Consider the following 25,751-nt stretch of genomic DNA (forward strand, 5'->3'; position numbering starts at 1 on the left):
ATTGGATGCACCTTGCCCTCCTTCCTGGGAACTGTAAACAGGTTTGAGTAAAAACCTTAAAAATGTTCCCACTTTGCAACCTTCACACAATCACCTTGAAGTAACAAATCTTGCAACGTCCCATAGAGATCCTGTAAGCAATCGGGGGATAAGTGCAGGTTGAGAAGAACCTTTCCGGAGGATATGATCGAAACTCGATCTTGTAGCTGGAGCGAATGACTTTGTGGACCCACTTGTCCTGGATCAGGGAGGTTCACAGATCTGGAAAGCAGCAAAGACATCCCCCACCCCATATACAGGTGAGGGCGCCCTTTATGCGGAGCAATTTTTGTCCGCAGGTCTGGCAGCACCTGCTCGTGGTTTGCCTGAAAGGGCTTGGATCTCGTCTTGAGACCCTGAGGAACGAAAAAGTCGCATGTGAGTCGAAAAGGAGGGTCTTCGTCTGCGATGGGATTTTTTACCCCTGGAAGCCTGAGGAAGAAGAGTACTCTTCCCCCTGTGAGGCCCTTGATTATGTCATCCAAGGAAGCTCCAAACAGGCAATCCCCCACAAATGGAAGATCAGGCAAGGCCTTTTTAACAGCCTGGTCCGCAGACCAGCATTTGAGCCACATAATGCGCCACAGGACCACCACTGAGACAGACAGTCTAGAAAGCATGGGAGTGGCATCCAAAGAGGTGTCAAAGACAAACTGTAACCCCTGGACCAACTGATCTGCCAGCTCCACCAAGGTAGGGGGGAGCTGCTTCTCCTCCAGGTCCCTGCATAAAAGCTTTGCCCACTCGGTCAGAGTTTGCAACACCAGGGCAATAGTAATTACCAGCCTAATCGCCAAACCAGCCACATATGGCGGGCCAGAGCCTCTGCCCTCTTATTAGCTGGACCTGTAAAAACCGGGGACTCCTCAACGGTAATGGAGGTAGCTCAATTTGACCTGGAAACAGGTGAGTCCACTACAGATGGAACCGCCCACCTGTAACGCAGTTAATACTCATAAGGATACCACAAGCAAAAACCTTAGCAATCTACATTTGTAAAGTCTTACCCACTGACACAAACATTGCATCCGCCAGCGCCTATTTAAGCGTGGCTAGAGGTGCAGAGGAATCATCCTCACTATCTGAGCAGTCAGGGTGCATGGACGCAGACCCAGTAGGGTCGCTATATACTAAGTTCACCCCAAAAAACATAATCAGGCAAGGTCGCCAACTGCGATCACGCAAAGGGGATGCCAGCCAAGGGCCCACAATGGACCTCGCAAAAGAAACAAGGGGGTCGCCCTTTGAGCCCAATGGCCTAGTAAGCGGCAGGCCACGACCTAAATTTTTAAAGGCGCCCAGCCACCAGAACGTGAGCCCCAGCGGAGCCGACCACCCAGGGGCAGCGGAGGGGAAGGCGGATGCCCAAACTGGAGGCAGTGGCATCAGCCACCCTCACGGGGGCCGCCTCATATAGTTTCCAGCGAGTAGGCTGCAAAGCCACAGCCTACATCTTTGGCCTGATCCGGTCGCCTGAGGTATGTACCCGCAGATGTTAAAACATCTGCTCCCCCAGCCCAACAACTGCCGAAAGGAGCCCAGAGGGCATCCCTGCCCTAGTCACCAACCCCCGGGGTGGCAGGGAACCGTGCTCAACTCCCTGTTGCGCCCCAGGAAAACCAGGTCAGCAGGAACTTCAACCAGCCCCCCTTAAGAGCATGTGTCAACAGCCAACTCATAACCTCACATAGGGAGGGGGGGGGGCCCAAAGACCAGGGGAGGACTGGGAAGGGGGGCAGGGTGGCAATTGCCCCCTGGGCTGCTCTGATGCTGGGTAAAAAGGCTGCACTCAGGGCTGGGTTAATGTATGGGCCAGACACTGTAAACAGCTATATTAAAAAAGAATAGTGCGCAAATGCAAAAGAAATAACTACCAAATCTGAAGACAATCCATAAATAAAAATGGGGGTTTGGTCCCACCATATGGCCATATCGTGCTCAAGCCCACTACTGCGTCAAAGTACCCCATTATCAGTGGGTCCTACACTATCCATGAAAAAGAGATGAATCCAGCCATTCTAACCCTTGGAGATAATACTCCTTGCTGGGAAGGATGTGCAAATGCACTACAGGGGACTCCTCCTATATCCAATTGATGGTGGACACTGATTGAGTACAGGTGTGTGTGGGGGGGTGGGGAGGGTTGCTCAACCTCGATAGTCTGGTCAGACCGAATACATAATAAACAGGCAAAACATTTTTGGGGGAGCATACCCATGTACCCACTGTAAACAGCTGCTGGTTGCCACTACACAATGTTATATTTGCAGAGCTGCAGTGGAGCGGTATGAATGTGCGGAGTACGCTCCTGCAACTGGCCGGCACAATACTTACAGTCACTTCCCTGTCAGGCAAAGTGATCTCTGCCCAACAGGAGCTTCCTAGGCCCCGCCTGGCGTGATGTCATGTATTTTTGTCGCTAATAACATTAAATTAGGTTACCACATTGCATCATGTTTGTCTTGCTTCATAACATCAATCTCAATTATAAAACCAGGTGGGCATGGATGGTGAGCTGATTTGATGGTTCAATGGGCCACTTGACTTGACTTGCCCCCTAGGCCTAAGGCTGCCAGCCCTCCCCTGCCAAAGACCCACAGTGACTGAAATTTTAGAGGGGCTGGGGGGGGGAGAATGGGAATCCGGGAGTCCGACCATCTTAGGGAGGGGCCCACATCCACCCCAATACCCTCCAGAGGTAGTGGGGGGGACAGCTACTTAGCACACCAGGAACAAGGTGGGCACCACCCCGGACAGGACACCGCTCCAATGTCGGTGCGGTCGGCCAGAAGGAAACGCTGCGACTCAGGCCGAAGCCAGTTCATATGCGCCCTCACGAGACGTTTAACTCGAAGGCCTGCCCCCATCCAATGGGGCTATGTCGTGGCCGACCTAACACAGTGCTGCGGTCTGCACGTACTCGCTGGCCGGACTGGGAGGGACCCTAAGGATCTATATTATCCAGTTGGTCGCCCAGTCCAGCACTTGATTGTAGCTCTCACAGGAACAAAATAATAAAAATCGGAAAAAATTCCATGTAAAAAGAAAAAATTGCCGGGACCAGAGATCTCAGCAAGGAACTAGGACCTTACTCCTGAGTAGGCAAAAAAAAAACTGAATACCTATAGCAGAAAGTGGAAGTATACCCCCAGGGACTGCCCCATAGGCGTGTTCAAGCTTTTTCTCTGCGTAGTGTCCTACTCCTGTAGAAGGCAGTATAACCCTATGGTCCAAAAGATGAAGAACTGTGTCCGTCAATGAACGAAAGAGAAATATTTGATCCCCTGCAGATTTTGAAAGTTTGCCCACTAACAAAGAAAAAAAGGGTCTATCATTTTTATCATAGGTGTATTTTAAATGATAGAGACAGAATATCAACCAAAAATCCAGAAAAAACACAAAAAACAAATGCTATAAATGAAGTTGTAGTTCAGGGAGTAAAATAGGAATTCGATACCCAATCAAAACATGACTTAGTGCTTGGTGGAGAAACCCTTGTTGGCAAGCACAGAGCTAAGATGTTTCTTGTAGTTTGGGTGACCAGGTTTGCACATATCTCAGGAGGAATTTTGGTCTAATCTTCTTTACAGATCTCTAAATCCATGTTTTCTTGGCAACTCGAAGTTTCAGCTCCCTCTATAAATTATCTATAGAATTAAGGTCAGGAGGCTGACTAGGCCACTCCATGACCTTAATGTGCTTCTTCTTGAGCCACTCCTTTGTTGTCTTGGCGGTATGTTTTGGGTTATTGTCATGCAGAAAGACCCATCCACGACCCATCTTCAGTGTTCTGGTTGAGGGAAGAAGGTTCTCATCCAAGATTTTACAATGCAGCAAAGTCGGCCTGTATCTTTAGCAGAGAAACAGCCCCAAAGGATCATGTTTACACCTCCATTCCTGACTGTAGGGATGGTGTTCTTACGGTCATAGTCAGCGTTTTTCTTCCTCCAAACACAGCGAGCCGAGTTAATGTCAAAGCACTAAATTTTGATCTCATCTGACCACAGCACTTTCTCCCAATCCTTCTCTGAATCATTTAAATCTTCATTGGCATGATTGTACATGTGCCTTCTTGAGGAGGGGGACTTGCCATGTCTGGAGGAAGAAAAATATGGACTTTTGGCAGAAATGCTCATATAAAAAGTTTTTGTACAGAATTTAGCCTTTTTTCTGCCACAAAGCTCCAATCAGAAACGCAAACCAGAAGGGTTTTTTTTTCCTGCCTCTAAACCTTGAGCTCAAAATATGCCTGTAATCATCCTAATGTACATGGACACAGGATAACACTGAGCTAAAGGCCAAATACAAAACCCCTGTAGAAGCAGCAATTTTGAAGCCAGCATGCTTGGACCCTAAGATAGTGTCAGTGATTCATGTTAGAGAGACACCTACCCTTCATGCGCTGGCCTGGAAGATTATTTGGGAAAAGCATTCAGTATATCATTATCTGTCTGATGTGGTAACTTCTCATATTTAAATTTTCTAGTGATCCGTAACGCCAATCGCCGTCATGTTAATGCCGGCGATGGTGGTTAGATGGGGCAGCCCGGCACCAGGGCATATAAGGACACACCGGTGGGCACATCGAGTGATACTTCTTTCCATTGGGGAGATAGCCTGATCATACTTCCTTTGAGACTTAGCAGGTACTGACAAGAGGAATTTGTTACTCTCTACTTTGATTTCAGACTTTTGTCTCGACCCACCTATTTATAATATGAATATATAACTTATTAGTTATGCTTTATATAATTTTCTGATACTGAGGTGTTCAGTGGGTGGAAGGTATATTTGTGTCTGACATAAAATAGATTTATCACTACTTTTAATCATTCTTAGGACTATGATAGGCATTTTTATTTTACGAATCAATAAATTTTTTTTAACTATTCATTAGATATTGAGCAGCGTAAAGTTCCATTTTCTTTCTGGTATTTTTCTAAAAAGTTTTTAGGGATGTTTGAATCTGCTTGCTTCTCTGAGCCATGTACTGACTCCAATACACCAGGATTGCAGCAGAGACCACAATATACCCACCCCGATCCTAGATAACACAGATTTAGGCCGAATTTTCATTCACTTTTTTTGTCGCATGCTGGTCTCATACGAAAATTCTTGTACGACAGAATTCAACTTTAGAAGTGATGTCATGTGTTGAATTGTTTTGTATGCATTCGTTTCTGAGCATACCTTGTCTTGCACTTTTTTTTTTTCGGACAAAAACTGTACTAATTAAAAAGAAAATTGGACGTTGCGTTCACATACGATAAAACATTTTATAGCCTGCACATCCAGTTTTTGTCATACAAAAATTCATAATCGGCTGTTTAAAGCACAGACGATCCAAAATTGCTTCGACAAAATTTTACTTTATATTTTCTTATCATGTGTACAGGCCTTAAGACTAGGATCACATCTGTGCAGCCCATTCAAATGAACAGGCTGCTATGCCTGCACAAAGTGTGGCTAACAGAGCCATATATGTATGTGAACCTAAGCAAAGCCAATTCAAAGATTTTCACCCCCACAAAAAAAAAAAAAAATAAATAAGCGTGCATGGGTAGACTAATACACTATTACCAGAGCATAAAACCTTAATACGTAATATATTTAGGGTTTAATGAAAAACATGCTTTAGGTCTAGCTCTCTTGCCAGTGGGTAGGGAATCCTCCCCACATACCATTGTCACTTTTCAAAAACAGTGTGGCTATGCAAGACTCCACCCACAAAGCCATATCAGTCGTTAGTGAATGGAAAACTACCCCCCCCCCCCCCCCCAATCTGTCAGTGCAGCAGATGGCTTGTAGTTCTCAATGAGCTGGATAAGGGTGCTGATGTGTGCTCTTGTAGTTCAACACTTCCTCCAGCTTTATAACTGTCCACCCTTATGGAAGTATGGGCAGGCAAGCAGGCTCACCTGCTGATCACAGGTGCAATACTTTGCAGGCTCAACTGATCGAAAAATAAATAAAATGCACTTTTCCTGCAAGAGTACGTCCATTTATTTTTTTATGGTGAACTTAGCCTTTAATGGCCAGATCACACGTGAAAATAAGGAAAAAGCATTACAGTAGAAACCATGTGTGCTCCAACACCCCCTTTTTCTTACCTGAGCCCTGGTTCAGTTCAGCAATGTGCACAAGCAAAGCAGCTCTAGACACTATCTTTCTCCTCATTGGATAGATTGATAGCCATTGGCTCCCGCTGCTGTCAATCAAATCCCATGACACAGGAGTGGGGGCGGGGTAGAGTCCCACTGTGTCAATGGACACAGCAGCAGGACTCGGAAGCAAGCCTGCAGGGGTGCCCCTATGGAAAGCAGCTTTCTGTGGGAGTACTCGAAGAGGAGCAACCTGGAGCGCCAGCAGGGGACCCAAGTAGAGGATCAGGGCTGCTCTGTGTAAAGCCAGCAGAGCAGGTAAGTAGAGGCATTTTTTTTTTTATTAAAAGAACAATTTACAGCCACTTTGAGAAAAGAGGAAAACAGCTAACCACACCAAAGCCACAATAAATTTACCTTTTTTTGTGTTTAGAGAAGCTTTATTCTTACAGGGGTACACTGGAATGGGGAAATAAAATCTTCCCAACACTCACCTAAAATAATTGGTAAGCAATTAATCTCCTACCTCAAGTCTAGGGAGAAGAGATTTATTGCAAAGGCCTCATTCACACAGGCTCCAGCTTGCAGAACAGAAAGGTTTTGCAAAGCATTTACAGTGCTTATGCCAAGGGTTTGCTGAAGCTTTTAAAGTCCCATTCATCGTCATCTTTGAAATAAGAAACCCAGATATTAACAGGAGTGCTATGGATAATGGGAAGGCCGACTGACACTTAACCAAGCTGCTAACAGGCTTCAGTACTACTTGAAGCTTAATGAAAGCCATGCTGAAACATGCCGGCAGCTTGTTTCAGGTGAAAGTCAGCACTCCCATTAAGATCTGTCCGATATTGCAAGAGTGGAATTGAAGCATTAACACCTTTACACTGCCAAGGGGATATTTTATATACAATTTGTTTTTCTCCACACAATAAGCCAAAATGCTGTTTTTAAAAAGGAGGAACTCCAGGCAACACAGCTAAATGTATGAATACACCTGCATTCACATGTCAGCGTTTGGATCGCGGGCAGAATCGCCGCGATTCCGCCCGCGATCCGGAGATTATTGCAAATCGCGGGACGCCTGTGCGCTGCCCGTGATTTGCAATAGCCCCCCCAAACACTGAGCGATGTTGCCGCGATTGCCGCCTGCCGAATCGCAGTAACATCGCGCAAAAAAAAAAAATTGCGGGACGCAATACGCTCCAAAGAAGCTCTTGTACTTCTTTGGGCGTAATGCGTCCCGCAATTTTTTTTGCGCGATGTTCCCGCGATTCGGCAGGCGGAAATCGTGGCAACATCGCTCAGTGTTTGGGGGGCTATTGCAAATCACGGGCAACGCACAGGCGTCCCGCGATTTGCAATAATCTCCGGATCTCGGAAGGAATCGCGCCGCGATCCATACGCTGACATATGAACGGAGCCTTAAGGTTTTGAAAAGAGTGATATCCTGAATAGAAGAAGTTTATTGCTAATAATTTTGATTTCCATGTAAAAATGTAGCTGTTTTACTATTCACTGGTTTCCTGCATGCTGCCATCTTAACTGTGGGCCACCCATGGCTGCTCTATTGCAGGTATGCCATCTCGTGCTGCGCTTCCAGCCTTTCACTCACATGTGCCTATAGCAGCAGTAGCCAACGTCTGCTGTCTCTGCTATGGCAACATGTACACAAAAGTCTGGAAGCACATGTGCAGTAAGAGAACAGCGTGGCCATGCCTGCACAATATCTTGCACACATCCCATCTCCATCCTCCTCCGGCCCTCTGCCTCTCTGTAGTAATCCAAAAAAAATAAATAAGCCCAGTGGACTTCTGGGATTAGCGACAATAATATTCCAGGAGTCAGTGGGACTAAAGCAGACGGTCTTTTGGTTAGGCAAAGTATGTAGGAAAAAAAAAAAAGTTGCTGCAAGTATTTTTAGGTCACCTAATATACATACACATTTTACTTTCGTTCACACTTCTGGTGTATCCCCTGATCTCTGTTCAGGTTGGAAACTAACTAAATCCTAGCTGCAAAGTTGGGAGAACAGTTTCCCCTTGAAGTGCTCAGAAACAGGTTTACTCTTTACAGAGGAAAGGTTGGAACATGTGTTTTTCTCTCATCCCACTGGCCACCTTTATGTATGTTTAGGATCCACACAGGTAAGCAAACTAAATTCAAGTGGAAAGAATCTGGAATGACAGGTTGTGTGCAGAAATCTGCAGCCGCTCAGCCAATACAATGCCAGGCTGACAACAGCCACAGCTATCCATGACTGCTTGAACTCATTTGCATAGCCAGCAATTACCTACATCAAGCTGTGATCACTGCAGGCAATATCTGGATGTGCAAAGTCACAGATCGTGGCAATCCTGTCAATGTATTGTTGAGCAGCCACAGATCTCCGCCCACACCTGTCATTTCAGATGCAGGAATCTTAAAATCCTTGCTGCTGGAATTTGCAGGGTGAGCTGCAGTAATAAAATGTGAAAATACACAACTCCATCAATTTAATATACTTGGCGTCTGTAAAAACAGTGTGCCCTGTGTTTAGGAGACCAGGAAATTTTATCCAGAAAAACACACACTACATTTGTGAAATTAAATGGCAACAAGTAACTGTTGAGATAACCCATTTAAACTTCATGGACCCTTAAAAGAAAAACAGCCAATACATGATACAGGGGTGTAAACAGGTTTTAATGTAACAGACTGCTGAGCCAGAATTGGTGTGCGTAGGATACCAGCATATTGCTACAGCCTCTACTTGAGCCAGAGCGCTGGAAATGGAATGCAGCATAACTTGACAGTGTGCAGAATCCGTGTGCGGAATCACTCCCTCTTTTTATAGTTATCCAGATTGGAAAGGATCCATCCTGATGGCCCCAGGAAGCAGACCATAAAAGTACCAAGACCAATGATCGTATCCTGTAGAGGGAAAAAACAAAAACACAACTAAGTATAGCACTGCACAAGAGGATGAATACAAATTCAGCTGCAAGACACTGCAGAAAACCCAGCATTTCCATGTATGCTCTCCCCATCATCACTAAAGGTCACTGATGTGCTTTGAGGTTAAAACGAGCAAGCATATTTATTTATAATTATCACATTAGCACCCTTCCTTGTTTCATTGACTATTAGCATCTGTTATTCAAATATAAAATTTGAACTCCAAGCAGTTAAATACACACCTAAAACACAAATTATAGTATTTAAAGCGGAGCTCCACCCAAAACGGCAAGTTCAGAATTAAGGCCTCATTCCCTGCTCCTGTTTGTAAAATGGAGCCGGGGGGGGGGGGGGGGGGAAGATACCTGCTAAAATCAGGTACCTGCTCCCACCACCTAGGCAAATGGAGGCAGAGGTTCTCCTCCTCCCCCTTCCAGTCATCTGGGACACATGACAGGTCCCAGAAGACTGTGGAACCATTCACAATGTGCAGCGCCACTCACGTGCACAGCGGCACCCAGGTTTGAAGTAGGGCTGGGCGATATGGCTGAAAACTGTATCACGATATCAGTGTTTCATATCGGTCGATATAGATATATATTGATATTTTTTATTACCCATTTAAAATAAGGACCCTAGGGTGAGAATGCAGGGCGGCGGGCATGGTGCAGGAGAATGCAGGGTACTGGCATGGTGCAGGAGAATGCAGGGTACTGGCATGGTGCAGGAGAATGCAGGGTGACTGGCATGGTGCAGGAGAATGCAGGGTGACTGGCATGGCGCAGGAGAATGCAGGGTGACTGGCATGGCGCAGGAGAATGCAGGGTGACTGGCATGGCGCAGGAGAATGCAGGGTGGCAGGCATGGCGCAGGAGAATGCAGGGTGGCAGGCATGGCGCAGGAGAATGCAGGGTGGCAGGCATGGCGCAGGAGAATGCAGGGTGACTGGCATGGTGCAGGAGAATGCAGGGTGACTGGCATGGTGCAGGAGAATGCAGGGTACTGGCATGGTACAAGAGGATCCGGGGTTGTGGGCATACTACGGGAGATGCAGTGCTGTGGGCATGGTACAGGTAGACCATGCCCGCAGCACTGCATCCCTTGTAGTGTGCCCGCAGCCCTGCATAACGGCAGGTAGTGAAGCTGTTTCACTTACCTGTTCCAGAGGCGCCTTCGTTTTAAAAATGGCGCCGCCCGGCGCCGATACGTCATTGCGCACCCGCCGCCACCGCTCGTGTAATTTCGGCTATTCTCGGCCTCTCCCGAGCGGCGGCGGCGCGTGCGCAATGACGTGTTGGCGCCGGGCGGCGCCATTTTTAAAAGTTTAAACCCGTCGGAGCGGACTTTTCGATTTATTGTTCAAGTTTTCTTATTGCTATCGAGCACGGGACTATCGCGATACCTATCGGTATCGTTTTATCGCCCAGCCCTAGTTTGAAGCCACAAGCAGTCACAGCCAGGTGCCCATGGTTAAGATGCTGGCGCAGAGGACAGAAGACAAGGTGAAACCCGCTGGGGTGAGCACTGAGCTGGATCGTGGGACAGGCGAGTGGCTGTTTATAAAAGTAAGCAGCTACAGTTTTTGTAGCTGCTGACTCCCAATTTTTACACCGGAGACTGGAGCTCCTCTTTAAGATACAATTAAAAGTACATTACTTTAATAGTAAAGTCTTTTTTGAACTTGTACCTACAGGTAAGCCTATAATAAGACTTACCTGTAGGTACAGCAAATATCCCCTCAACTTGCAGCATTTGGGAGATATTTATGCAGGCATTGAGGTCCCTGGCGCAGGCACTCTGAAGGTCCAGCACAGTAGCCTCAATCTTCAGAGTTCCGTACCAGAGCCAGTGAACCCAGAAGCCCCATCAGCTTCAGTCTAAGGTAAGTATTTCCTAATGTGCTAGTATGCGATGAACACACCTGAAAACCTTTTTTGCAATATACTTTAAGTATAGCAGAAGACAAAAAAAAACAAACAAAAAACAAACACGGGTATGAACATGATCTGAAAACTGTCAGCCAACCAAAAAACTGAAGCTATATTTTATTAGGTACACACTGAGGTACAGAGTCACCCTAAGAATGCCTAACTCTGCCCCTAAGAGTCCATAGGGCATGTCAGATCCCTAGAGATCTGGGATGCTGCAATCCAGGTAAAAGCAGCAGTCCAGTTCTCAACCATGTTGCTGGCACAGGGAGGCATCATGTAGTTCTAAGTACCAACATAAAAAACTGTCAGATTGATTTACTTGTTATGCAGCCTGACCACATAAAAAGCCACAATTTCAATTGGGCTTGAAGTGGCACCTACAGAAGGCTGCCATTCTTGTGGAAACCTCCCACACCCTCCTGTCACAGCCAAACCCCAACTGAATAGAGCAGGCAAAGCTCTGAGGGTTGTGGGTAGCATTAGAACTTACTAAGCCATGCTCCCACACATCCCTACTGGCCTATCTCTGTAATGAACAGCCTCACCAGCCAGTCAGAACAAGCTAGAAAGCTTCACATAAAGCCAAAGCTTTGCGTTTCAATGCACCCAGTATCTGGTTATAAAATAAGCCTAATAGGCAGGTGTGTGAACTCCTAGAAGTTTATTTTAATTACTTCTAGCTACACTGATAATGCCCCCGACATTAATGGCACTTCCACCCAGAGATGGTGATGTTGCCTTTGCTTGCCAGCGTCATGCTGGGAAACCATGGCACCAGTGCCTTCCAAGCAGTTTTTGCACCTAAAATGAGACATCTAATAAGAGCGAGTCACTTCCAACACAAACCTGAAGCGTGAGTATAGCCAAAAAAATTGAGTTACCAGGATTAGAAACCCTGTTAAATGTTTTATTGCTGCCTGTGTCCCGGCTGGAACGATAGACCTGGGAGCCATTACTGCCAAGACAGAAACAAATGGGAAATCCAGGACTTTACAGTGGTTGCCAGAACAAGAAGGACAAAAAAAAAAAAAAATCATCCGATGGGGTAGTCTGTTCAAGCAACTGCCATGGCAAGTCAGATTGTAGAGATTTCTCCTCACTTTTGCATCTCCAGGAAAGAAAGTGAAGAAATGTATTCCAAACAGGACAGACAGCCGAAAAAAAAAAAAAAGGGTTTTTTTGCCTTTCCATGCTCCAAAATATAAAAACAAAAAGGTTTTCTCTACACATACACTTTAGGGCATGTTTCCCACCATGTCAGTAAGGGCCTTTCACATGGGTGGGCCAATTGAATCCCCCAGTCTCCTCTATGGAGTGGCAGGTGTTAACGGGCATGCGACCCCCCCCCCCCCCCCCAACATCTGATCCACTAAACAGAAGGTTCCCCATCTGTGTGGCGGATCAGATGACATTCGGGTTTTTAACGGACAGGCGGTCTGTTTGCATTTGACCGCCCATAGAGGAGTAAAGCCCCGTACACACGTACCGATCGTCGGCCGAACGGCTGTCTTTTGTCCAGGGCTGTTGTGTCTGTTGAAAACTGCAAAAGACTGCACACAAATTTTGTCGGCCAACAGCCGACTGCAGAAGTGATGTCATGTGATGGTTAACTTTCCTTGTCTTTTTTCTTTTCTGAGCATGCCCAGTCTTGCTAATCTGCTGTCTGTCGGCCGAAATCTGTACTGACTGGCGAACAATCGGCCGTTCTGGTGTTGGCCAACAAAAATTTTAATGCCTGCATGACAGATTCTGTTCGGCCGAAAATGCGCTGTCGGAAGCATCATACTAACAAGCCTACAATCGGCCGATCGGTTGTCGGCCGAATATTTACGGCCGACGATCGGTACGTGTGTACGAGGCTTAAGCTGTGTTATGTGTGCACTCTGCATAAGCGGAACTGACAGACCCATCATCTGCCTGCTCAGCTGAGAGATTCCCCACTCAGCAGGCGGACTCCAACGGAGCCAGCACCATGTGGAAGGGAGCCTTAAGCTGCATTTTTCTGCACACCATCGCACATACAGTGTGCACAGAACACATGAACGCTTTTTGTCTGTGGGCCCTGCTCACACCATACATTTGTGATGGACCTGGTGAGAACAAGCCGTCAGAGCTGGAATGGACAGAATAGTGGGCTGACTCTGAGAGGCTGAAGTCAGCCCCCAGTGATATGGAAAAGCAGAGAGTGGTGTCTGGGGGCGGAGTCAAATGAGGTCAGTGACAGGAGGAGAGGGAAGTAGATAATCTGGTTTTACTGGCACAGCCAACCTTACAGGCACAGAAAAACAAACAAGTGGGAAGAGAGAGTCCACTAACATTTATCATTGCACATCATTTGCTATTACTGTATCATTGTGTAACAGCACATTATGATAGGATATAGCAACCTAAATCCTAACTAAAATTTGATAATGCAGGGCAAAAAGACTGACCATAGCACCGTGGCCTAAGGATTCAACACAAAGATAATGAACTCCCAACAGGAATTGGTATCCTTCATTGAAAGCAACCATATTGTTATACCTCAGTGTCTCCTAGCAAAAATCATGTCCTCCGCCTGCAGTAAACTTTAGTTTGACTATAGGTATGTTACAGTACAACTATATGTCCTTTCCTGGGCATTATACTCTTGGTTCTTCTCTCCCCCCTATGGTTACTGATTTCATCCTACAGATGCGATTATAGTTAGGCTCAGGTGTCTGCGTCAGGGTATTTCATATATCCTTAAAAAGGTATACACAATGATTCTTTCTTCCTGGGGACCTACTAATGCAAGCATCAGTGTGTAAACATTTATATACATTTTTCTGTTTGAATGTACATTTTCTGTTAATTATTTCTTAAATGATTAATTGTATTTGTAGTTTACATGTGCAGCATTACATGTGCAGTTATTTCCTGAAGAAGCTATTTTTATAGCAAAACATGTTGAGTGAACTGAATAACTGCCGAAAGACATTGAAACTTCCTTTTACCAAATGTTTTTACTATTTTGTATCAATAAAATTGAATAATGTATACAGTTGTTGTATATTGCACCAATCTAAAGCCCCAGTCTTTGTTCTGTATATTCTTTGGCATAACAACCCCCCCCCCCCCCCCCCCAAGTCAACAGGGGGCTATAATCCTCCCTTTTGCCATAAAAAAAAAAAAATAAATAAATAAAAAATATCGAGCTTTGCTTAAAGTGGAGTTCCACCCTAAAATTATACTTACCTCCCATCTTCATGCTCCGGGTCACCTGAAAAACAAATGGATAATCGAAATTTTTTTTTTTTTTTTAAACTTACCTGGTTTAGAAGAAAATATACTTGCCTTACTTCTTCTTCCTCCCCTCGGCAGCCACTGCGATTCGTCACTTCCTGGCTTGCAATGATTCCTGGGAGCTGAACGTCATCGCTCCCAGGAATCAATGCGCCTGCACCGGCCCCGACGTCAGTTCTGGTGCAGGCGCAGTCATACCTTGCAAAACAGCTTCTGGGCATGCGCAGAAGCTGTAGGGATGACGCTGAGGCACCGGAAGTGACGGCGGGGCCGGTGCAGGGCATCGTGGGACCAAAGAAGACGGAAGAGGATCGCGCTGGCTTCAAGCTGCCCACACCTGAGATGGCAGCGCTGGACAATACATTTTCAAGGTAAGTATTTCTTCTAAAAAGGTAAGTGCAACCCGGGACAGATCAGAGGCTAGCCATTGTGGAATGCACTAGCCCTGACTGTCCCGGGGGTATTTTTATTAAAAAAAAAAAACGTTCACTGGGTGGAACTCCGCTTTAATGTTCTAGTTAATAAATGCATAGCTACTTTTTTTTTTTTAAAGAGTAGAACTAAAGGCTGTTTTTTTATTTTTATTTTTTTTTTGGGGGGGGGGGGGGGTTGGTAAGTGTAAAGGAGAGTTATAACCCCTTTAATCTCCCCCCCCCCCCATGTCCTATTGGGGAAGATTTCCATTCACTGTTCTGGGGACAACCCAACACTCTGGACTTTTTTTTTTACTTTCAGGGGATAATGGTAAACAGGACAACAGAGAGAGGGTGAATCTCCCCAACAGGGTCACAGACAAACGAAGAGAAAAAAAAAACCTGACAAACATTAAGTCAGCAGCTACATATCCTGTAAAAAAAAAAAAAAAAACACTTACCTGTCCGGGGATCCAGTGCTGTCCTCACCCAGGTTGGTTCTTATGCTGGCCATACACTAAGCCGAAATATCGGACGAACTCACTTTCAAAAAATGAAAACCCAGCCGTGAGAGCAGACGATCGTGCCATCATGTAATGACCGAATTTCGAATGATAAATTGGTCAATGGACATAAATTAATCAGTTTATCGTTCAGTTTGTCACATTTGCCTAGTGCAAACAAGTCAGCCGAGAAACATTAACCTTTCAATTTATCGTTCGGCCAGCGGATTTTCAAAACTCTTCCTTTGATTTTTCGGCTCTGAAAAGTTAAAATGATTTTCCATTTGTGCCTATTAACTGGACAAAAAAAACAAACGATCTGACCAAATGACAGATTTTTCTGAACGATCTTTCGGCAAGTGTATGGCCAGCATTAGCCTGTCTTCAGATCCCCAGCTTCCCACTGCGCTTTGTGAATTGTCCCTTAGTCTTATGGCACCTGTTAGGAGCCCATTCACACTAGCGCGGCACAACTCTGTACTACTTCGGGGGTGACCCGTAAAGTCCCGTGCACCGCGACTTTGGCACGGACTTCATATAATGAATGTCTATGCAAGTCGCTCCAAGGTCACCCCGAAGTAGTACAGGACGCTCTTTCTAAGTCAGAGCGACTTGTGTCGCTCCTATTAGCAGTCAATGGACCGCGACTTGTCAGGCTGACAAGTCGCGGTAGTGTGAATGGGGGCTAAATGTCCCAGAAAGTTGTTGCTGCCGCTGGTGGGGGGGGGGGGGTTAAGGTGTGGTAGAACTTCTGCTCCAATTGCCTAAACCAGCGGTCCTCAAACTATGGCCCTCCAGTTGTTCAGGAACTACAATTCCCATCATGCCTAGTAATATCTGTGAATGTCAGATTTTCACAATGCCTCATGGGATGTGTAGTTCCACAACAGCTGTATTTTGAGGATCCCTGGCTTAATCAGTCAGAGTGGGTACTTGCTAAAACTAGGAACTAGCTGGGTACACTACCCCCCCCCCCCCCAAAAAAAAAACCCACAGATACAGGAGAAGTGGGAGGCGGTGTTAAAACTGAGCTTCTTTTTTTATTGATTACTTATTGTACAGGAAGGGAATCTCTAACCTCTGGAGACAGAACCTGGCAGGGGTTATAATCCTTCACCATTCTAACCAACATACTTAAGAAAAAAAAAAAAAAAAAAAAAAAAAAAAAAGGGGGGGGGGGGTCAGCCTAGCACTGGCCTGGCCATTCTGGGGACCCCTGGTCTCATTGATAGGATAGCAGGGAGCACATGGACAGGAAGCTCTGTCCTCCTCAGTCTGTTACCCTCCATAGAACACCCAGTATTGGTCTCTACAGTCTATACTCTATAGTCAGGACTCTATCTTACCATGCGGGTGAAGGATCCGCCGGCTGGTTTGGAGGCCACCCCTCTCCTCGGGATGAACTGTCCCAGGCCTGGGAGACGGAATAGACGAGTCATAGCGGAGGACATGCTGAGAGGATCACCGAAACACAACACACAGCCTGCGGCAAGGTCGGTGAGATGAGAGGAGGAGGAAAGTGCTAAGACTTATACAAGACCTCTGTCACATGGCCGGAAATGACCTCACATGACGTCGCTGCTGTGCTACCACTAGAGGGAAACGTCCCCGCTATACAGCCGCCATTTTCTAGAAGTCCCGGCGGCTGTAGGCTCAGGGATACACTGTTCTGCTGAGATAAAAATTGGGTCCCAAATTTTTTTTTCTTGTTCAATATTTCTTATTGAAAGGATTGCAGTACTGACATAATAACAATTGCGCTCAATGCGCATGTAATCGTGAAAATATACTTGTATTGAAACAACAGTCAAAATGAAGGCTAACATAACATAATTTGTCCTGATTGGAGAAAAGATGTATTACTGGCTCTCTCTTTCACGTTATATTTACACTTAAACGATTGTCTGCAATGCTTATAATGGTGGGCTTGGGCAGGTGTTCTATCAGAATACCGCTACCAATCAGATTCTGCAACCGGAAGTGACGTTCGGACGATGAAAACTTACTGCGCATGCGCCATGCGTTCCCATAGGTTTCCTAATGTGATAGATCACGAAGCAGCGGCGGACATCTTCTTACACCCACGCAAGTCTTGAATTTTACATTTATTTTAACAGTAAACTCACCTTATAGACTTAATAACAGTATTACATTTCTATTATTATTGTAATATAGAAAATATAGCGAGAAACCTGCGAGTAGAAAGTGGCGACGGCCATCTTGGTACACCCCGCACTGCTCAGCGACAAACTGATTATATAGTGAAATAGACTATTTAACTAGGTGGCGGTGAAATTGTCTACTTCAGTATATAAGGTGAGTTTATTATTAAAATAAATGTAAAATTCAAGACTTGCGTGGGTGTAAGAAGATGTCCGCCGCGTCTTCGTGTTCTGTCACATTAGGAAACCTATTGGAACGCATAGCGGCCATGTTGGAACGCATGGCGCATGCGCAGTAAGTTGTTCTCATCCGAACGTCACTTCTGGTTGCAGAATCTGATAGGTAGCGGTATTCTGATAGAACACCTGCCCAAGCCCACCATTATAAGCATTGCAGACAATCGTGTAAGTGTAAATATAACGTGAAAGAGAGAGCCAGTAATACATGGTAAAGGTTAGTAGCAGGGGAGAACACCTAACAACATACTTCAAGAAATTGTAGACAATAGGAGAAAGGGTGGAGGAGGAGCAGGAGAGGGGAAAAGCAAGGAAATAATGAGTAAAAGGAGGAAAAGACACTCAGGCCAAGCCACAGTCACAAGCAACAGCCTCAACATTGCCCAAAGGCTCTAGGACAGAAGAATCAAATGCAGGTGGACGAAAGTGGTCAACCCATGGCTGACAAACTTTGCAATATTTGGGGTTGTGTCCAGAACAGTAGCTTCTGATTTACTGTGAATCATGGTTTGGGTCATTGTGTTTTTGGTCTCAATCGTACAAAGTGTGGTGGTCCTCCAGGCCTTCTCTATGGTTTGCTTTGAGACTGTCTTCAGTTGCTATCATTTTCCAATGATAACCAGTCATACAGTATCTCACAAAAGTGAGTACACCCCTCGCATTTCTGTAAATATTCTATTCTATCTTTTCCTGTGACAACACTGAAGAAATTACACTTTGTTACAATGTAAAGTAGTGAGTGTACAGCTTATATAACAGTGTAAATTTACTGTCCCCTCAAAAAAAATCAACACACAGCCAATAATGTCTAAACCACTGGCAACAAAAGTGAGTACACCCATAACTTAAAATATCCTAAGTGGGCCCAAAGTGTTAATATTTTGTGTGGCCACCATTATTTTCCAGTACTGCCTTAACCCTCTTGGGCATGGAATTCACCAGAGCTTCACAGGTTGCCATTGGAGTCCTCTTCCACTCCTCCATGACGACATCACAGAGCTGGTGGATGTTAGAGACCTTGCGCTCCTCCACCTTCCATTTGAGGATGCCCCACAGATGCTCAATAGGGTTGAGGCCTAAAGACATGCTTGGCCAGTCCATCACCTTTACCTTCAGCTTCTTTAGCAAGGCAGGGGTCGTCTTGAAGGTGTGTTTACGGTCGTTATCATGGTGGAAGACTGCCCTGTGGCCCAGTCTCCAAAGGGGAAGGCGATCATGCTCTGCTTCAGTATGTCACAGTACATGTTGGCATTCATGGTTCACTCAATGAACTGTAGCTCCCCAGTGTCAGCAGCACTCATGCAGCCCCAGACCATAACACTCCCACCAACATTCTTGACTGTAGGCAAGACACACTTGTCTTTGTACGCCTCACTTGGTTGCCACCACACACGCTTGACACTATCTGAATCAAATAAGTTTATCTTGGTCTCATCAAACTACAGGACATGGTTCGAGTAATCCAAATCCTTACTCTGCTTGTCTTTAGCAAACTGTTTGCAGGCTTTCTTGTTCATCATCTTTAGAAGAGGTTTCCTTCTGGGACGACAGCCATGCATACCAATTTGATGCAGTGTGTGGCGTATGGTCTGAGCACTGACAGGCTGACCCCCACCCCTTCAACCTCTGCAGCACTCATACATCTATTCCCCAAAGACAACCTCTGGATATGACGCTGAGCACGTGCACTAATCTTCTTTGGTCAACAATGGTGAGACCTGTTTTGAGTGAAACCGCTGTAAGGTCTTGACCAACGGGCCTGCAGCTCAGGGTCTTGGCAATCTTCTTATAGCCTAGGCCATCTTTATGAAGAGCAACAATTCTTTTTTTTCAGATCCACAGAGAGTTCTTTGCCATGAGGTGCCATGTTGAACTTCTGGTGACCAGTAGGTAAGAGCGAGAGCGATAACACCAAATTTAACACGCCTGCTCCCCATTCACACCTGAGACCATGTAACACTAACGAGTCACGTGACACCGGGGAAGGAAAATGACTAACTGGGCCCAATTTGGACATTTTCACTTAGGGGTGTACTCACTTTTGTTGCCAGTGGTTTAGACATTAATGGCTGTGTATTGATTTTTTTTGAGGGGACAGCAAATTTACACTGTTATACAAGCTGTACACGCACTACTTTATATTGTAGCAAAGTGTAATTTCTTCAGTGTTGTCACATGAAAAGATATTAGGAAATATTTACAAAAATGTGAGGGGTGTACTCACTTTTGTAAGATACTGTATATGTGCAACTTAAAGTCGCAGCAAATTCAAAGTAGTTCATGCGTACTTAGGTCTGACTTTCATGCAACTTGAGGGCCATAGACTTCAATGTTAACCCTTAAAAGTTGCATGAAAGTCTTACCTGAATGTCTTAAATGCAACAGTGGGTGCCAGTTTGCAGAGGGACAACAAGTCACATCCAAAAAAAGGGCACCAGTTGAAACGCATCACCTTGCTTCTCCCTGCCTACACATCATTGTGTGTTTTTTGCTTTTATTTGTCTCCTAAATAAATCTAATTGCATCGTCTATGGGAGTGCAGCCATCCTTGGTTCAAGTCACATCCAAGTTGCACCCATCCAAAGTTCCAATCCAAAGTCATGCGAATGGAGCCTACTATCTGGAAAAACTATCCCCAGAACGAGAAGTGGGGGGAAAGCTAGGTTGTTTCCCAAAAGCATACTTACAAGCCAGCTTTGCCACAACACATACGGCCCTGTGTCACCATGTTCTTCTGACATCACTGGGGGGCTGGCTGACTGTTCTGGGTTGGGTAGCGGCCCTGTGATTATGCACATGTACCGCGTCATCAGGAGATTGGCTGCAAATACCATGAAGAAACAGTCGGTCCCCCTGATGATGCAGAGCAGCCTGATACTACTGATAAAAACACTTTATTTGTTCAGCAATGTGCATAATCCCTAAGGGAAAAGTAGTGGTGAAAAAAGCACATGTGGGTTTACCCAATAGTTTTTAGCATATTAATTCTTCATGGTCCTTTGAAGAAAGGCCAGCAATTGGAACACACACATATCTACAACAAAGTGAATAACTAATAACCCAATTGATGTACTTTGAAGAGAACTAGTCACTAATAGGCATTTTTTTATTTTTGGAGAACTTGGATTGGGATGAGGGAAGCGGTGGGATACTTCAAAGATTCAAGAAGAACTATGTACAACTGAGGAGAGGAATGAACCTATGCGCTACCAATGAGGTAAAGGAGTATGGAAATAGCAACAGGAGAGAATAAATAAATGAAGTATAATGGAGCACCAGAAATCCGCAGTTAATTCAGTAGTGTCACCACATACTAAACAAATTGAGGGGGAGTAAGGAATCAGCGCTAGATGTCTAAAATTGGTGAACCATAAAAATCACTGATGGAGATATAGCAGCATATAAATTCTGGATGAGAGTAATAATAATATATGCACAATAATAACGCAATAAGATGATGTATAAAGTGCAGTGACAGTGATCAATAAGGTGCTCTTGTGTTAGAAAGATAAAAGTAGTAAAAAGTGCTAATTGGTGATTAGTAAAGGTGGTGATCAGTGGTGGCTGGTGTGTTGAGGGCGCAGGGGCGCCGCCCCCCCATCCATGCGTCCGGCCCCCTAATCTGCATGCAGGGCGCTGGACGCATGGAGTGCAATGTTTTTTTTTTTTTTTCAATCACCTGATTAGAGCCAGAGGCTCTAATAGGGCGATGGAAAGGGTGGTCCCGGGGCGCAGAGCAGTGCGTCCCGAGCCCACCCATTGTGTGACAATAGCGAATGAAAATTCGCTATTGTCACACCGATCCTCCTACTCCTCCTCCAATCAGGAAGCCGGTCTAACACCGGCTTCCTGATTGGCCGCATGGCAAACCCAATGCCATTGGCCGAGCCAAGGAGGAGGCGGGAGCGGGAGGAGGGCTCGAGAAGACGCGCCGGCGGAAGCCGCCCGCCGAAGCCGGAAGCCGGAGTGAGAAGAAGCCCTGGTCTCGGGGGGTGTTACACTGCATTGAAAGGGGCACGCACGCTGTGGCGCTCTGCATTGATTGGGGACAATGCTGTGGCGCTCTGCAATGATTGGGGACAATGCTGTGGCGCTCTGCATTGATTGGGGACAATGCTGTGGCGCTCTGCAATGATTGGGGACAATGCTGTGGCGCTCTGCAATGATTGGGGACAATGCTGTGGCGCTCTGCATTGATGGGGGACAATGCTGTGGCGCTCTGCATTGATGGGGGACAATGCTGTGGCGCACTGCATTGATGGGGGACAATGCTGTGGTGCTCTACAATGATTGGGGACAATGCTGTGGCGCTCTGCAATGATTGGGGACAATGCTGTGGCGCTCTGCAATGATTGGGGACAATGCTGTGGTGCTCTGCATTGATTGGGGACAATGCTGTGGCACTCTGCAATGATTGGGGACAATGCTGTGGCACTCTGCAATGATTGGGGACAATGCTGTGGCGCTCTGCAATGATTGGGGACAATGCTGTGGCACTCTGCATTGATTGAGGACAATGCTGTGCCGCTCTGCATTGATGGGGGACAATGCTGTGGCGCACTGCATTGATGGGGGACAATGCTGTGGTGCTCTGCAATGATTGGGGACAATGCTGTGGCGCTCTGCAATGATTGGGGGACAATGCTGTGGCACTCTGCATTGATTTGGGACAATGCTGTGGCGCTCTGCATTGATTGGGGACAATGCTGTGGCGCTCTGCAATGATTGGGGACAATTCTGTGGCGCTCTGCAATGATTGGGGACAATGCTGTGGCGCTCTGCATTGAAGGGGGACAATGCTGTGGCGCTCTGCATTGATGGGGGACAATGCTGTGGTGCTCTGCAATGATTGGGGACAATGCTGTGGCGCTCTGCATTGAAGGGGGACAATGCTGTGGTGCTCTGCAATGATTGGGGACAATGCTGTGGCACTCTGCATTGATTGGGGACAATGCTGTGGGGCTATGCAATGATTGGGGACGATGCTGTGGCGCTCTGCAATGATTGGGGACAATGCTGTGGCGCTCTGCATTGATTGGGGACAATGCTGTGGCGCTCTGCATTGATTGGGGACAATGCTGTGGCGCTCTGCAATGATTGGGGACAATGCTGTGGCGCTCTGCATTGATTGGGAACAATGCTGTGGCGCTCTGTATTGATTGGGGACAATCCTGTGGCGCTCTGCAATGATTGGGGACAATGCTGTGGCGCTCTGCAATGATTGGGGACAATGCTGTGGTGCTCTGCATTGAAAGGGGCACGCAAAATGTTCATTGCATTGAAGGGGGCACAGCACAGTTGCATTGAAGGGGGCACTCTTGCTGAACTCTGCATTGTGGGGGCACAGCACAGTGTTCATTGCATTGAAGGGGGCACAGCACAGTGTTTATTGCATTGAAGGGGGCACAGCACAGTGTTCATTGCATTGAAGGGGGCACGCACTCTGAACTCTGCATTGTGGGGGCACAGCACAGTGTTCATTGCATTGAAGGGGGCACAGCACAGTGTTTATTGCATTGAAGGGGGCACAGCACAGTGTTCATTGCATTGAAGGGGGCACAGCACAGTGTTCATTGCATTGAAGGGGGCACGCACGCTGAACTCTGCATTGAAGGGGGCACGGCACAGTGTTCATTGCATTGAAGGGGGCAAGCACGTTGATCTCTGCATTGAAGGGGGCACACGCACGCTGGTCACTACATTGAAGGGGTCACGTACGCTGGTCACTACATTGAAGGGGGCATGTATGCTGGTCTCTGCATTGAAAGGGGGCATGTACGCTGGTCTCTGCATTGAAAGGGGGCATATACCATCTCCTGTACCATGACCTGTGACATGCCTGTACCATGACCTGTGCCATGCCTATACCATATCTGTGCCATGCCTATACCATCACCTGTGCCATGACCTGTGCCATGCCTATACCATATCTGTGCCATGCCTATACCATCACCTGTACCATGCCCTTACCATGACCTGTGCCATGCCTATACCTTCTCCTGTACCATGACCTGTGCCATGCCTATACCATCACCTGTGCCATGCCTGTACCATGACCTCAAAGTCAATTTTTTACTGCGTTTTTTGACGCAAAGCAATACCTATTACATTTTTCTTTTTACTCACCCCCAAACATTTTGAGCACCAGCCGCCACTGGTGGTGATCCTTCTATCACAATATCAATAGGTGCTACAGTGGCAATAAAACGATGAAGTGTTCAATGCCCATTCAAGTAAAAAAATTTAAATAAAGAACTAATATTAAACTGCAACTAAAGTTGCTTAATAATAAAGTGGTGAAAAGCTGCAAATCTGAGTTGCACAGTGATTATCTATATGCCAGAATCAGGTGCAGGTGGACATATCAAAAGTTTTTTCGGTGAAATTAAATAATTGAAACAGGAAGTGCCTAATATCCAATAAATAAATAAATAAACAGATGTGGAAAGAATTAATCGCATAAAATCGCAAAGTCCCAAAAATGTGCAAAAACGCAATAAAAAAAGTTGATAAAAGTTCATATGTGATAAAGTGACACTGCACACTTCCGGTGACGACCCAGTGCGATCTTTCGTGAGCTTGGAATCCAAAATTATGTGTAATGGCCGCTCACCTCCATTCACACTCAATTGAGCGTTTTGGGTATAATAAATCACCCTGAGGAACCTCCGGAATATTCTCCAGTCAGCTGAGGGGCTTATGAAATCGCTATACAATCATCAAATGGATCTCCAAGAGATGTGGAAATGCCCAATGGATAATCTGTATTCTTCTATAGAGTCATCATATAAGCGGCAAAGTGGTGTTCAGTTAAAATCAGGCAAATGCGTTCAGTATTGCAGCAGAATACCGCCGATGCGGTCTGTTCAGATACTTCCGGTCTCGGCCGTAGACCGGAAGTGACGTCACCACGACTTTTCCCGACGCGTTGCGTCACAATCTCACGTGACTTTATCAAGGGTTTTTCCTATTTTTATCTTTCGAACACAAGAGCACCTTATTGATCACTGTCACTGCACTTTACACATCATCATGTGTAATATATGCATTTTTCTCTTTCAGCCATAAATAATAAAAAAAAGTTCCACCACCGCAAAACCTGGTCACTTTAATTTAGAACCTTGCTGACCAAAAAGGGTATGCAAAAAAATTCTTAAAGGATTCCTTGGTCAGAGTGCTTAGTTATCCTATCCATAATCTAGTGCAGAATTTCTCATCCAGGGTTCTTCTAGAGCAGTGGTCTCCAAACTGTTGCCCGTGGACCAGATGCGGCCCTTTGCTTGCCTTTATCTGGTCCTTGGGGCACTTTTCTACTGATATGAGGCACTATTCCTCCCACTGAAATCAACGATGATGCATCATTCCTCCCACTGGCACCAATGATGGGGCACTGTTCCTTCCGTTATTACCAATAATGGGGCACAGTTCCTTCTCCTACTGACTACAGGCAATATGTACTCCCAATGGAACTGCAGTATTTTCTGCTCCTGCTGGCCACAGTATGGCCTCCTTACAGTTTGAAGAACAGTAAACTGGCCCTTTTTTTAGAAAGTTTGGAGACCTCTGATCTAGAGGTTCCTTCTCTGAGAAATGATGTATTGATCTCCCACCTACAATGACTGCCATTGCAAGGGGAACATTTTCAACTGACATGGAATGAAAGAGGTTACTTCTGCACTGATTACCAGTGCAAGGGGACTTTTCTCCATTGGCCACCAATGTAAAGTGGCATTTCTCCATTGACCACATACTGTTTGTAAGGTGGCAGTTTTCCACTGATCATCATTGTAAGGGGGCACTCTTGTTTCTTTTCTGGCCATATTTATACGTTGTTATAAGTATTATTTATGTATACAGCAAGGAAGTGTTGTAAAGAGTTCACCTCAAATATTCTAGTAATGCCATATTCTTTTATTTAAAACTTTCAACTGCTTAGTGATCATGCTATTTTACCATAAAATGTAGATATAATCAGGGCTTTTTTTCCAGTGGGAACATGGTGGTATGCAGTGCTGGCACCTCCAGCACTAAATGTTTGTACTGGCAAGGGGTACTTGGGTATGCAGGCAAGCACCTCAAAATATCTTCAGTACCCACACAGCAGTTGACATAGAGACCCCTATATCCTCCTAATATTTACATTCCTAGCTGGCACTAGTTTGTTATT

The 25,751-nt window shown here is 45.8% G+C and overlaps 1 long non-coding RNA gene across 1 annotated transcript; it reads right to left on the reverse strand.

Annotated features, from left to right (window-relative positions):
* Positions 1-8,801: 8,801 nt before the first annotated feature.
* Positions 8,802-16,678, reverse strand: LOC309566075. Its single transcript, XR_014225844.1, has 2 exons — positions 16,532-16,678; positions 8,802-9,050 (listed from the first exon to the last, which is right to left on the reverse strand). It is a non-coding gene; the product is annotated as an uncharacterized lncRNA (long non-coding RNA).
* Between the last annotated feature and the right edge of the window lie 9,073 nt (positions 16,679-25,751).

Source organism: Pelophylax lessonae (genome assembly GCF_965119305.1).
Source record: "Pelophylax lessonae genome assembly, chromosome: 10".
Classification (NCBI taxonomy): Eukaryota; Metazoa; Chordata; class Amphibia; order Anura; family Ranidae; genus Pelophylax; species Pelophylax lessonae.